Source organism: Pleurodeles waltl, chromosome 7 (assembly GCF_031143425.1).
Source record: "Pleurodeles waltl isolate 20211129_DDA chromosome 7, aPleWal1.hap1.20221129, whole genome shotgun sequence".
NCBI lineage: Eukaryota > Metazoa > Chordata > Amphibia > Caudata > Salamandridae > Pleurodeles > Pleurodeles waltl.
Genome location: NC_090446.1, coordinates 563,252,076 through 563,267,325, shown reverse-complemented (window position 1 = coordinate 563,267,325; position 15,250 = coordinate 563,252,076). Strand labels below are relative to the sequence as shown.

Here is a 15,250-nt window from a genome sequence, read left to right as displayed (position 1 = left end):
AGCTCCATAATAGCTACACTGAGCACTGTGAAGTTTGATATCAAACTTCTCCAAATAAGAAACCCACACTGATGCCAGTGCTGGATTTATTACAAAATGCACTCAGGGCATCTTAGAAATGCCCCCTGTATTTTACCCAATCCTTCAATGCAAGACTGACTGGTCTGTGCCAGCCTGCCACAGAGGGACTAGTTTCTGACCTCCTGGCGTGAGAGCCTTTGTGCTCTCTGAGGCCAGAAACCAAGCCTGCACTGGGTGGAGGTGCTTCACACCTCCCCCTGCAGGAACAGTAACACCTAGCAGTGAGCCACAAAGGCTCAGGCTTCGTGTTACACTGCCACAGGGCACTCTGGCTAGTGGAGATGCCCGCCCCCTGGACACAGCCCCAACTTTGGACGGAAAGTCCGGCGGAGATAATGAGAAAAACAAGGATGTGTCACCCCCTCAGCCAGTTCCACCCCTAAGTTGACCAGAGCTGTAGTGACCCCCTCCTCAAGGTCAGTAGCCATTGGCTACTGCCCTCCAGCCCTAACACCCTCCTACACTCAGTATTTATGGGCGACCTTGAACCCAGGATTTCAGATTTCCTGAAAACCTAAAGTACTGCTGACCTCAAAATACCCGTGGAGAAGATGGAGACAACAACTGACTTGGCCCCAGCCCTACCTGCCTGTCTCCAGACTCAAAGAACCTGCAACAGCGACGCATCCTGCGGGACCAGCGACCTCTGCCGACTCGGGGTACTGCCCTTCAACCCAAAGGACCAAAAAACTCTAGTGGATATGGGCTCTGTCAAACAACAAGGAAGAAACCATCTTTAAAGTGACACCCACCTCACTCCTGAAGCGTGAGTCCCCACCACTCTGCACCAACGCCCCCAGCTTGTGTCCAGAGAAACCAACACTGCAGCGTGGACCCCCAGGTGACTCCAACGACGTGGCCACCCTGAGACAATCTCCCTGCATCCCCACGGTGAAGCCTGCAGAGAGAATCCAGAGGCTCCCCCTCACCGCAACTTCCTGGTAACAGAGATCCCAACGCCTGGAAGAAGCACTGCCCCTGCAGCCCCAAGGCCCAAGAGGAACCAACTACCGGTCCAGAAGTGACCAGCAGGCGTCCCTCATCCTAGCCCAGTCGGTGGCTGGTCCAAGAAGAACCCCATGCCCCCTGGGTCCCTCCATTGATTTCTATTCAAAACCTGACACCTACTTTGCACACTGCACCTGGCTGGCCCTGTGCGCCTGTTTGGGACACCCCCCAACCCAGTGCTATACAAAACTCCCCGGGTCTGCTCCCAGAGGACGCAGGTAGTTACCTGCTAGCAGAGTGGAACCGGAGCACCCCTTTTCTCCATAAGCGCCTATGCTACTTTGACCTCTGCACTTGACCGCCCCTGTGTTGCTGGTGCTGGGTGTTTGTGGTTGACTTGAACCCCCAACAGTCGGCTGTCTATGCCCTGGAGACTGAACTTGTAAGTGCTTTACTTACCTGCTAAATTAACTTCTACTTACCTCCTACAGGAACTGTTGAATTTTGCAGTGTCCTCTTTTAAAATAGGTTATTTGCATATTTGCCAGAACTGTGTACCTTACTGTTTTCATTCCAAGTTCTATATTTGCTTATGCCAAGTACCTTACAATTTATGTACTTACTTGAATTCAGAATCTTGTGGTTCTAAAGTAAATTAAGAGAAGAATATTTTTCTATATAAAAAACCTATTGGTCTGGGGTTAAGTCATTGAGCGTGTGTTCATATTTACTGCCCGTGTGTGTACAACAAATGTTCCATTTAATACTTGTCTTTTAATTAAACATCACACGCAAGATAGAACATAGTGTGGCAAAATAATAGTCTTTTTTAGAACTGTAGTCTACAACTGTTTGTGTGGGCTCTTTGTCTCTTACCCACTATTATTCCTCAGTCTAGTGTGGTGACATACAGCCTGCTAGTCAATATGAGTCTTTAAAGTCACAACATAATCTGGCTGAGGTCTATGCGTTTTTGTGCCCTCTGTTATAAAGTTTCAGTTTTAGACACCCACAGGCTCTGCACCAGAAAGTTCAAGCTTGTACACACCATGGAAGATCCACAGGCAGCTATCAAAATGTTCTGCGCTTGTGTGACTAACGCCTCAACATTTGGTGCTGGCAAGGAAGATCAGGCTATGTGGGATCGGCTCTGGATGTGGATCTTCGCAGACTTGACGGTAAAGTGCCTTTGGCTTGGTATTTTTTATTTTTCAGTGCCAAGGTTTGTGCTGACTAACAGAAATGGGAGCGAGTCATTGGGAGGAATGGAGATGGCAAAAGCAACAGCAGTGGTCATCTACGTTTAGAAACCTGCGAAGCTCATGACCTGTTGCTATGTTCATTCAGTGTCTGATGGAGAGCTAATCTTCCTTGCTCCAGCGGGTGTTTCCATCTCTCTTCTGCACAAGCGCAGAGTAGGTTGTCCTACCTCCAGAGATAGGTTGTGGTTCTTTTTCTTTTTCATTTCTTTGTGCACAAAAAAAACTAAAAGGTCCTTTTTTTTCTTTTTTTTTTTTTTGGTGGTCAGTCAACAGCTACCTCCACAAAGACAATTTCTAAATGCACACCCTGGCTGAGGTGTTGTCAGTGCTCAAACAGGATACTTTATAGTAGTGCTGGACCTTCATAATGTTTATTCACACACCCGCATCCTGAATTTTTCACATGTTAACTGTGTTTCAAAGTGAGCAAGTAGCTTTTTAAGTTTACTGTGATCCTCTTTCGTGTCTTCACAAAACTGATGATGGTGGTGTCAGCTCATTGGCGTGGGACTATCGTCATCTTTGAGCACAAACAAAGGTTATCTTTCAGTGTTTCCAGCCTGTTTGCGGGTGCCTGACCGATCTTCCATGTTAGTCACCAGCTGTCGATAGTATTTCAAGCAGCTTGTTTCACTAGCAGCCTAAAAATGTTTTTTTAGAGCACACTGAAATCTTACATTTGTTTTTTGAGATTTTCTCGTGAACGCCATTTGAGCATAATCACTATGGCCCTCATTACAACATTGGCGGTAACACCAAAGGTCAGTGATAAACTTGCGATAATACACCGCCGCGCTCAAAATACACTCTCTTACAAAACACAACCACATTGGACAATTCCAAATACACGCACCTTATACACATACACACACCACTCCCACATCACCCACAAACCCTTACTACCTAAAATATTGACGAAGGCCAGAGAGACAGCACAGCAAAGATGACACCATACAGAGGCACAAAACACCATCACACACACATCCACGCACAAAACACCACACACCCCTAAACATCACCTCAGACATCACCCACACCACCCCATGTTCACCGCAAAGACACCCCAGGTTTTCTGAGGAGGAGCTCAGGGTCATGGTGGATGAAATCATCCGGGTAGAGCCACAGCTATTCGGATCACAAGTGCAGCACACCACCATAGCTAGGAAGATGGAGCTATGGCGCAGAATCGTGGACAGGGTCAGCGCAGTGGGACAGCACCCAAGAACACGGGATAACATCAGTAAGAGGTGGAACGGCCCATGGGGGAAGGTGTGTTCCGTGGTCTCAAGACACCACATCGCGGTTCAGAGGACTGGCGGCGGACCCCCACCTCCTCCCCCACAACTAACATGGGAGGAGCAGGTCTTGGCTATACTGCATCCTGAGGGCCTCACAGGAGTAGCTGGAGGAATTGGTAAGTCAAAGCTTTCACTACTTCATCCCCCACCCTACTTGCATGCAATCACATACCCTCACCCTCACCCCCCATCACTCCAACTCCTCACAGATGTCCCACTATCACAAACCACACATCCCAACACCAGGCCCTTCATGCAACAACAAAGCATGGGTACCCATCATAAATGCATGTCCACTGCACATACCCACACAGACCCCTAAACATCAAGCGCACAAGCTCCTACACAGGAATGCAACCACTGGGGTACAGGGTCACCCACCCATTGCACACCATGGAACACACAGATAAACTATGCCTTTAAACCCCCTGCAGGACCCCTAACCAACGTCACCGGACAGGATGTTCCAGACATGTCCACTCCACCCACAGAAGAGGCCCACATTGATGACAGCAGCTCTGTCCAACTGGATCTAGATGACCAGCCCGGCCTATCTGGGACCTCAGGACAGTCGGTTCCCCTCACACTGGCAGAAGCCACAACAGAGCCTCCCCCCTCTGGAAACACCAGCACCCACCGGGCCCATACCTCTGTCCCCATGACACGTCAAGCAGCAGTGTGTCCACCACTTCAGGGAACTCAGGCTAACCCACCACCCCAAGAACAGCAGGGACTTGGGGGCATTGGCAGTGGGCACATGGTTCAGGGGACAGAGGCCCAGGAACACAGGGGAACTGGGAGGGCTGCTGGGCAACAGGGGGAGGACAGGCCTAGGGAACCCACTCTCCATGAGGCCCTCCAACGTCATGGGAACCTATCACTATTCCCAGGAGACGATGGCAACAGTACTGTCCAAGTTTCAGGAGATCCAGCGGCTGCAGGAGGAACAGTATTTGGGGTTCAGGGAGGAACTCGGATCCATCAATACCACCCTGGGCACCATTGTAGGGAGTGCTGAAGGAACTCGTGAACACCAGGAGGGACACTGTGGCACAACAAGGGGCCCCTGACACTAGCCTGGACGATGAACTGCCCACCGCCGGCGCTAGTAGACAGGAGGCACCGCCACAGGACCTCGACACCAGCACCCCACCCCCTGCAGATGGAGAACCACCCCGCAAGCGGTCCCTGAGATCTAGGACAAAGACAGAGCACGATGCCAAGATCCCCGTCAAGAAATAAGACCACCTTGATTGTCATCCTATTGTCCCACTTTGTCACCCTGTTCAACCACCAACTGCCCCAGCTCCACTTCCTATGTCCCTTTGGACAATGCACCTGTGAAACAAATAGACTGGACTCTGCCATGGACGTTCCTCCATCATCACCCCTGACCATTTTACAGTCCCCTCCACTATTTAGCACTTAAATAAACACACTTAAATCACAAAACAATCTGGAGTCAGTCTGTGATTTCACAAATGTGTATTTGCAATAACTGAGGAAAATAGCAATATCCATTGTATTGTCAGCATACCTATGTCACACAGCTCTAGTCCATGAGGAAACATAGCAGAGGTCACACAGTGGGACCCACATCTGTGAAATCGAAAGGGAAAGTGACAAATCAGGGTCCATACACTGGGTGAAAGTGACAGACCGATGAGAGGTAGAACAAGTGTATCAGATGTAGCAGGCAGTGATGTCGTCTTACCTGTGTCTCACTGGAAGTATTGATGAATCACCTTGTTTCTGTTGTCGATTTCCTGTTCTGCTTCCTCGTCTTCACTATCCACAGGCTCCACAGCTGCCACAAGACCTCCTTCAGGACCATCCTCCTGCAGAAAAGGCAGCTGTCGTCGCAAAGCCAAGTTGTGCAGCATACAGCAGGCCACGATGATCTGGCACACCTTCTTTGGTGCGTAGAATAGGGAAACACCCGTCATGTAGGCACCTAAACCTGGCCTTCAGGAGGCCGAAGGTCTTTCTCTATAACCCTCCTAGTTCGCCCATGTGCCTCATTGTAGCGTTCCTCTGCCCTTGTCCTAGGATTCCTCACTGGGGTCAGTAGCCATGACAGGTTGGGGTAGCCAGAGTCATCTGCAAATGTTGTTACAACTGTTAGACACACACTTACCCTTAGGGGCAACCCCATTCCCAGACACCAAGTCACACTATATAGGGTCCATGTCCTCACTTAATAGCCACACACAGTGCCTCTGGAGTTGCCCCATCACATAAGGGATGCTGCTATTCCTCAGAATGTAAGCGTCATGCGCTGATCCAGGAAACTTGGCATTCACATGGGAGATGTACTGGTCGGCCAAACACACCATCTGCACATTCATTGAATGGTAGCTCTTCCGGTTTCTGTACACCTGTTCACTCCTGCGGGGGGGGCCAAGGCCACATGTGTCCCATCATTGACACCTATGATGTTGGGGATATGTCCCAGGGCATAGAAGTCACCTTTCACTGTAGGCAAATCCTCCATCTGAGGGAGCACAATGTAGCTGTGCATGTGTTTCAGCAGGGCAGACAACACTCTGGACAACACGTTGGAGAACATAGGCTGGGACATCCCAGAGGCTATGGCCACTGTCGTCTGAAAAGACCCACTTGCCAGGAAATGGAGTACTAACAGCACCTGCACTATAGGGGGAGATACCTGTAGGATGGCGGGTAGCTGACATCAGGTCTGGCTCCAACTGGGCACACAGTTCATGGATTGTGGCACGGTCCAGTCTGTAGGTGACAATTACATGTCGCTCTTCCATTGTCAACAGGTCCACCAGCGGTCTGTACACCGGAGGGTGCCGCCATCTCCTCACCTGCCCCAGCAGACGTACTCTGTGGAGGAGAACAGCGAGCAGAGGGTCAGCCAACACTGATGTACGAAAACACAACTTTATTGCACATAGTTTTCAGTCCGATATGTGCCTGTCTTAGTGTGTATGCAAGGCCTAGGTATGTGTGACGCATTTAAACATAATGCCATGTGGCCCCCTGAAATGGCGGCTGCCTGACCTGTAAGGTGGGACAATGGGATATGAGGTAACTGCGCTGGCGTTGTACACCGTCGCAGTTGGCGGTCGAAGACCGCGGCACAATCCTGCATTGGTTAACATTGGGCCCTATGGGTCCCAGGAGCCAATGACGATGTACGCTGGCGGTGACGGTACGCACCGCAGCGGACATGACCGCCATTTTCTATCTGTTCACTCACTTGATACCTGATGTTCAACAGGAGATGACCTACACTGCAAGTGCTGCTGTGACCTCAGTCTGGAAGAGACAATAGCTCATGTGTCTGGGGAAAGGGCCCCTGCCTTCACCACGGAGGAGTTTGAGAAACTAGTGGATGGGGTCCTCCCCCCGTACACGCTGCACTACGTTCCTCCAGACAAACAGGTAAGTACACTGTGAGCATGCTGTATGGGCAATGCCTGTGTGGATGGAAGATGGAAGGGGAGAATTAGGCGTGCATGAAACGACGGTGAGTGTATGTGTGTCATGGCAAGGGTAGGAATGCGGGCCAATGACTGTGACGGTGCGGACGGTTATATCTTCTCCTTTTCCCCTGTCCTGTTCCTGTAGGTCAGCGCCCACCAGAAGAAGGATATTTGGCGTGTCATCGCCAAGGAAGTCAGGACCCTGGGTGTCCACCACAGATGTAGCACCCACTGCCGGAAAAGATGGGAGGACATTCGCCGCTTGAGCAAGAAGACAGCGGAGGCCCAGCTGGGGATGGCCTCCCAACGTGGGGGGGGGGGGTGCCCGTCGCACCATGACACCCCTGATGTTCCAGATCCTGGTGGTGGCGTACCCGGAGTTGGATGGGCGCTTGAGAGCATCACAGCAGCCACAAGGGGGTGAGTACGCTCTCATTCAGCTGATTCAGCGCACATTGGAGGTGTCTGGTTGGGGGAGGTGGGCTGTGGGTACCCCTTGGCCAGGACGAGTTTTGTAGGCATGTTCCCTCCGTAAGGCAGGCTATATGGCACCCCACCAGTGTTAAGAGCCATCTACACCTAGTCAGGCTCCTGTGACTCATGTGTGCAGCAGTCGGGCATAGGCCTTGTACCCCATGTCCCTGTGATTAATTAGGGAACTCTAAGTGCATGGCGTAGTGCAGAGGGCTGCTGTGTCTGTAGTGTCCGCCAACTGTAGCGGTATTGCATGCACTGAACATGTCTTTCTTCTGTCTTCCCCACCTTTTTGTGGTCTACCTGTTCTTGTGTGCATTAGCATCATCAGGCAGAGGAGCAGTGGCACCGGAGCAGGAGGGAGCTGCATCCCACATGGCCCTGGAGGGCGAAACAGCGGACGGCGGGCGAGGGGAGTTCCACAGCAGGGACAGGAGCTGAGACCAGCGACACGGACTCCTCCTCTGATGGGAGCTCCCTTGCGGTGGCGGGCCCCTCTGTGCCCCCTGCATCTACAGGTACAGCCGCCACCCCCCCCCCCCCACCAGCACCGCCCTCACAGTAGCACCTCAGCCCTGCCCCTGTCAGCCCTGCTGCCCTCAGTGAGGAGGCCATTGACCTCCTCAGATCCCTCACTGTTGGGCAGTCTACCATTCTGAATGCTATCCAGGGTGTAGAGAGGCAGTTGCAACAGACAAATGCATACCTGGAGGGCATTCATTCTGGTCAGGCAGCCCAACAGCAAGCTTTTCATACGCTGGCCTCAGCACTGATGGCAGCCATTGTCCCTGTGTCCAGCCTCCCCCCCTCCAACTTCCTCCACCCAGACCTAATTCCCTGTACCTCAGCCTATCCCAAGCACACCATCAGACCAGCATGCACACACCTCAACACACAAGGGTAGCTCTGGCAAACATAAGCACCACACATCCCACAGGCACTCACACAAGCATCATACCCATGCAGACATACCAACATCCACTGCCTCCACTGTGTCCCCCTCCTCCTCGTCTCCCTCATCCCTCCCTGTCACGTCTCCACTCACACCTGCATGCACTACATCTTCAGCCACTACGTCCATCACCACACACCGCTCATGTGCACTCACCACACCACTACCAGTCACACATCCCCAGTTTCCTCTCCCAGTGTGTCTGTGATCCCTCCTCCCAAAGTACACAAACGCAGGCACCCACCCACCCAACACCCATCCACCTCAACAGCCTCCAGCCCATGCACCTTCACCCAAATTCAGCAGATGTACACCTCCTACAACCACTACCTCTTCCTCCACTCCCAAACCCCCTCCATCTACCCTTCCCAGTGTGTCTAAAACTTTTCCTGTCAAACCTTGACCTCTTCCCCCTCACCTCCCCCACCCCTTCCGTCCCCTATGGCACGGCTTTCCAGGTCACAACCCAGCACCTCAGCCACCACATAAACGGGAAAAGTGGTGCCAGCAGTAACCGGCTTATGGAGTGCACCAAGCAGCAAGGCAGCCAGTGTGCCAAGGAGCCAGACCACAGACAGTCCCCCACCTCAGAAACATAAGAAGTTGGCCACAGCCCGGAGGGAGAAGGGCAAAACACCTGCCACCAAGGGCTCTCCCAGGACTACAGTTGGGAGTGTGAAGACAGCTGCGCCACTATCCAAGGTGGGGAAGGGGCACAGAAAGAAAGGGAAGTCGCCGCCAACCTGCACGGCGGACAAGACCGCTTCCCAGGACACCGCCGCCACCAGCACTGCTTCCCAGGACACCGCCGCCACCAGCACGCTCACTGAGCCACCCACCGGCACTGCAGGCCAATGAGCGCCGGAAGTACCGCCGCTACTGAGGCTGCCACTATCACTGCCAGTGGACACGCCACATATGCCAGTGGCACCACCGCAGATATGGCTGCCAACCTCCGTGGTCAGTCATACGGAGCTGGTGGTCAGTTTCAGGGGCCTGGACAGATTCCATGGCCCACCGTGAGTGGAGATTCACATCCACTACCTCTGTCCTTGGCAGGATGAAGCACTCTGGGCACCAAGCCCCCTCCAGAACCAGTGGAGATTCACATCCACTACCTCAGTCCTTGGCAGGATGAAGCACGCTGGGCACAAAGCACCCTCCAGAACCAGTGGAGAAAAGCATCCACTACCTCAGTCCTTGGCAGGATGAAGCACTCTGGGCACAAACCCCCCTCCAGAACCAGTGGAGACTGTTATTCACTTGTGAGACTGTGGCTTTGCACTCCCCAGGATGCATCAGTGGGCAAACCACCCACTGAAAAGACTTGAGACTGTGGCGTTGCACTCCCCAGGATACATCAATGGGCATGGAGCCCCCTCATGGATCTGGCGTTGTGCACTCATCCGGCTGAGGTGCCCCCCCTTCCTTTCCCCCTGAGGTGCCTGTTGTATTTCGATCTGATGACCCTGCAGTGTTCGCTCCGTTTTGATTGGATATCTTGTGTGGGCCTCGCCCATGCATTTTGGGCCCAGTGTTCCACGGACTATGTATGTACAGCACATGGACTTTAATTCTTGGTGTATATATTTGTTAATGGTGTGTATATATATTTATGAGTACTGGATTTTTATTGATCAGAATAGTTACAATCATTTCCATTGTCCTTGCATTCTTCTGGGGGCCTTGGGGGGTGTAACTGTAATGTATCAACATGTATTTGTGTGTGTGTGTGTATGTGTGCTGTAGTGGGTGAGGGTGGGTGTGTTGCGTGTGTGTGTCACTCTTTTCCCTCCCCCCTCCCCTGTGTCGTAGGTGCAATACTCACTGTGGTCTTCGCTGCTGGCGTTCGTGCTCCTGGTAGAGGAGCAGGAAGACAATGGCTGGTAGAATATGGAGTTCCGGCTCCATGGCATCCTGGTTCCTCGTATGGTGTGTAGAGGTGAGCATTTTTCCTTCCAAGTTCTTTTTCCGCCGTGTTTTTGTTCGCGTTGAATCCGCCCCTGAAAAGGTGGCGGATTGGCCTCTAATGATACTGTGGGCGATACATTGTCTTCCGCCTGTCTGTTGGTGGTGACCACCATGCTGTCTGTTTGTACCACTGTGGCAGTCAGAGTGTTAAAGTGGCTGTCTATGTTGGCGGTTTCCGCCACGGTTGTGATTACATTTTTTTTACCGCCGGCCTGTTGGCTGTTTTACCGCCGCTTTAACACCGACCTCCAGGGTTGTAATGAGGACCTATAGGTTTGTTGACGATACAATATTCTTTTTTTCCCGTAATTACTTCTTACATAAGGGTTAACGAGCATCTAATCCTCTCTGTAGCCACACATTTAACTACCATCTATTGAGGCAAGCTGGTTCTCTTTTTCCAAAAGTGTTCACTCTTTCACGTTGGTCTAAATATTGTCCTGACGACTTTTTCTCTACCTCCTCATTCTTACATATATTTGACCCACAGCAGTCATTCATTGTACTAAACAACGCTAAATGGATGATCAGCTTTTATTTGCTTAATTGCTGTGAAAATTAGGCAAGCTGATGAGAGAAGAGGACCATCTCCAACTATCTTTTTCTTCCTATTAAAAGGTGCAATGCCTTAGCGAAGAAGCAGACTTCTGAAGGCTTATGTGCTCCTCCCACCACAGCGGAGGCAGCTACTGTGGAGAGATATTCTTATGGTATCCATTCTCAAAAAAAGAATGTGTGGGTGCAAATTGTCAATCAGAGGAACACATCATTTACCTTTGTTAACGTATATTCATCCATGTGATTTTATTTTTTTACTATTACGATGTTTAGATTTTCTTCAGTTTATATTTATTTTGTTATTGTAAAGAACAATGGATGCTACAAAGTACAACCAGATTCTGAATTTTATATACGCAGTAATGTGTACCCTGATGATCTCAGTAAAATAATGAAGCATGGATTACGGAGACTTTCCAAAAAAATCACCATTGATGGTAAGTTATTTTTCAAATTACTTTGGAATTAGAAAATTGTTATACATTCATACAATTTACTGTACTTGTTTGAATGAAGCTTCATGAATTGGTGATCCTTTCAATTATATTGATCTACCTACTTATGTGTTAACAAATGTTTAGTCTGATTCATTTCATTATATTTTATTTTTTTTAATGATTGTTAGCGCGTGTGTGTGTGTATATATATATATATATATATATATATATATATATATTACGTGCTTTTAATGTATCTCTCGTGCAACATCTGCAGTAAATAGAAATCGCCCTTTAAACGTTCTCATGTTTTTTGGGCAAATTAGGTGAAAAGGTGTTCTTTGTAGGAAAGGGGAAGAAGGCACAAGTTATCGTTGGTGACGAATTGGCAAAACACATTTTTAATAAGTTACATTCTTCACTAATTGGAGGTCACTCCGGAACTAACAAAACTAAAAAGAGTATTGGCAGCCATTTCTAGTGGCCAAACATGACTGATATTGAACAGTGGGTGAGTTATGTGTTGCTAATCTTTCAAAATAACTTCTAGGTAAAACATTTCTTTTCTTTTATGTTTTTATTGAGACATACTTGTAAAGCTAATGTTAGGCAAGTTTTTCATTCCTAATAAAGGTATTTTTGCACACATCAGTCATTTGAGCAATCAGACGCTTTTAAAGGGCGGCTTATCACCCATGGAGGCTCAAATAGCTGTTGCGGACGTGCTGCACACTCTGCGATCCATGTCTTTAGATCCTTTGTGAGCTGGTTCAGTGAGTCTGCATGTCTGAGTTTGAGTGGAAGCGTGTTTGACTGGGCTACAAGGTAAGAAAAGCATCTGCCTTCAGATGTGCTCTTCCTGATTCTGTAGATGGCAGCAAGGGTGGGTTTGGAGGATAAGATCTGCCTGGTGTTCTTTCCCTAACAGGTACCCACAATTGGCACGGCCCTGGCACACAGATATGTCCATTGTAAATGGTACACCTGGTACCAAGGGCCTGTTGCCAAGGAAGGTCTCTAAGGGCTGCAGCATGCCGTATGACACCCTGGATACCCCTCACTCAGCACAGACACACTGCTTGCCAGCTTGCGTGTGCTGGTTGGGAGAAAATGACTAAGTCCACATGGCACTCCCCTCAGGGTGCCATGTCAACCTCACACTGCCTATGGCATAGATAAGTCACCCCTCTAGCAGGCCTTACAGCCCTAAGGCAGGGTGTGCTATGCCACAGGTGAGGGAATAGCTGCATGAGCACTATGCCTCTACGGTGTCTTAGCAAAACCTTGGACATTGTAATTGCAGGTTAGCCATAAGAGTATAACGTCTGGGGGTTTAACAAGCACGAACTCCACAGTTCCATAATGGCTAAACTGAAATATGAGAAGTTTGGTATCCAACTTCTCAGCACAATAAATGCACACTGATGGCAGTGTGGTATTTGTTTTAAAATACACCCAGAGGGCATCTTAGAGAGGGACCCGGAATACCAGTCCGACTCCTAGTGCTAGGCTGACCAGTTTCTGCCAGTCAACACAACCAGACGAGTTTCTGGCAACATGGGGAGAGTACCTTTGTCAATCTGTGGCCAGGAACAAAGACTGTACTGGGTGGATATGCTTCTCACCTCCCCCTGCAGGAACTGTAACACCTGGCGGGGAGCCTCAAAGGCTCATGCCTTTTGTTACAACACCCCAGGGCATCCCAGCTAGTGGAGATGGACTCCCCCCCCACTTTAGGCAGCAAGGCTGGAGGAGATGATGAGGGAAACAAGGAGGAGCCACCCACCAGTCAGGACAGCCCCTAAGGTGCCCTGAGGTGACTCTTAACTTTTATAATTCCTCCATCTTGAGATTGGAAGATGCCCCCAAAAGCAATATGGATGTGCCCCCATCACCTCAGGGTGGAGGCACCAAGAGGGTGTAGCCACCCGCTACTGCCCCAAGACCTAAACACCCCCCTAAATTGAGTATTTAGGGGCGACCTTGAACCCAGGAAATCAGATTCCTGCAACCTGCACAAATAAGTTCTGCTGACCTGAAAGCCCCGCAGAGATCAAGGAAACACCAACTGACTTGGCTCCAGCCCTACCGGCCTGTCCCCAGACTCAAACTGCACAGCGACGCATCTGTCGGGGAACAGCGACCTCTGAGGACACTGCAACATTTTTGCAAGTTTTGAAAGAACTCTCCCTTCCCGCCGGAAGCGTGAGACTTCTCACTCTGCATCCAATGCCCCCACCCCGAGCTCCAGAAAACAAACACCGCAGAGGGGACTCCCAGGCGACTGCGATAACGTGAGTAACCTGAGTTGAATCTTGTGGTTCTAAAATAAATTAAAATATATTTCTGATGGATACAACTACCTGTGGATTCCTCACCTTATGAATTGGATCCTTGCGCCAGCATCCGACAGAAAGTCTTCTTCCTAGCTGTCTACGTCGACGAGGACGTCATAATGGCATGGCTCCACGTGACTCCGTCTGACGTCAACGTGCCAATAATAGGTCCTTGTCGGCGTACTGACATCAGTTTTCCTTTTTTCCGTGCCTTCGACGCCAATGGTTTTTCTTCCTGGCTCGTTGTTAACTGTAACGATTTTTGGTGGTTACAATGTCGCCTCCGAAGAAGTCCGGTTTCAAGCTGTGTAGAGAATGCGGGGGTCGGATGTCAGTGACCGACCCCCACTCGGACTGTATTTGGTGCCTTAGTTCAGAGCATGATGTGGAAGGTTGCTCTTCGTATCAGAGCATGAATCCAAAAGCTCTGAAGGAGCGCGAGGCGAAGCTCTTCTTAGCCAAAGCAAAGAAGAAGGGCCATAAAAAGGATTCCTTCCATGTTTCTCCCAAAAAGCATAAGAAGCAGCGTCATCATGACTCTCGGCGCCGTTCGGAGCGGAGCCGATCGAGGTCTCTATCTTCACGATGCCAGAAGACATGGGAGATGAGTCCTACTGTCACGCCTCAGCAGGAGAGTCCGGAGTTGTCACTGGTCCCTTCAGTTTTTGAGGTCGCTCAAAGTAGCCCTCACTTTTCGCCGGCGCCGAGGGATCCTGATATTCTGCAGGCAAACTATTGGACTTGGGTTAAGTCTTTTGAGTGTGTGTGTTCCTCATTTATTGCCTGTGTGTGTACCACAAATGTTTAACACTACCCTCTGACAAGCCTACTGCTCAACTACACCACCAAAAAATAGAGCATTCAAATTATCTAATTTTCCCACTATCAACCTCTAAGGGGAACCTTTAGACTCAGTGTGCAATATCTCTCACTTTGAGATAGTATATTCAGAGCCAACTTCCTACATACATCAAAATAGAACCTCATATATTGTAAATGTGAGGGTATCACACACATTATTTCCATGAATAGTAGTGAGCTGCTCCCGTGTTACAATAATGGAAAGACCTCCCAATCCCTGAAAATGAGATGTTAAAACTTTTAGAATGTAGACCAGTGTGCCAGTGACCTGGCCAAAGAGCAAAAGGCAGAATGGGAAGGGGAACAGGGTCATAGAGAAGCAATCCCCAGGAGAAAGTAGAGAAGAAAATGAACCTGCAAGGATAAAATAAGGATAAAGGAAGAGTAGGACGGTAGAAGAAAATGGGATAAGGTGAAACCAAGTAAGTCTTGGTTGCCTTGGAACTGAGCAGCCCTATATTTAACAACTTAGGCCAAGGTCATAATACATTCAATGGCAAGATTTTTTTGGCACCACGTGCCATACTCACAAATTCATCTCAACTCCCAGCCCGTCCTCCTTGTGTAACATTGCAACCAATTAACGAACATCACAAAAAAGTCATACTCACACTTGTACT

The 15,250-nt window shown here is 49.7% G+C and overlaps 1 long non-coding RNA gene across 4 annotated transcripts in view; it reads left to right on the top strand.

The window, feature by feature from the left end:
* The window catches only part of LOC138247281 (uncharacterized), a 66,136-nt gene that overhangs the window by 13,439 nt on the left and 37,447 nt on the right, over positions 1–15,250 (top strand). The window contains exons 2-3 of one of the 4 annotated variants that reach the window (XR_011194407.1): positions 2,023–2,207; positions 11,381–11,433. This is a non-coding gene — a long non-coding RNA (uncharacterized lncRNA). The remainder of the gene's footprint in view (positions 1–2,022; positions 2,208–11,380; positions 11,434–15,250) is intronic. The other 3 variants (XR_011194406.1, XR_011194404.1, XR_011194405.1) reach the window with 3 other exon arrangements.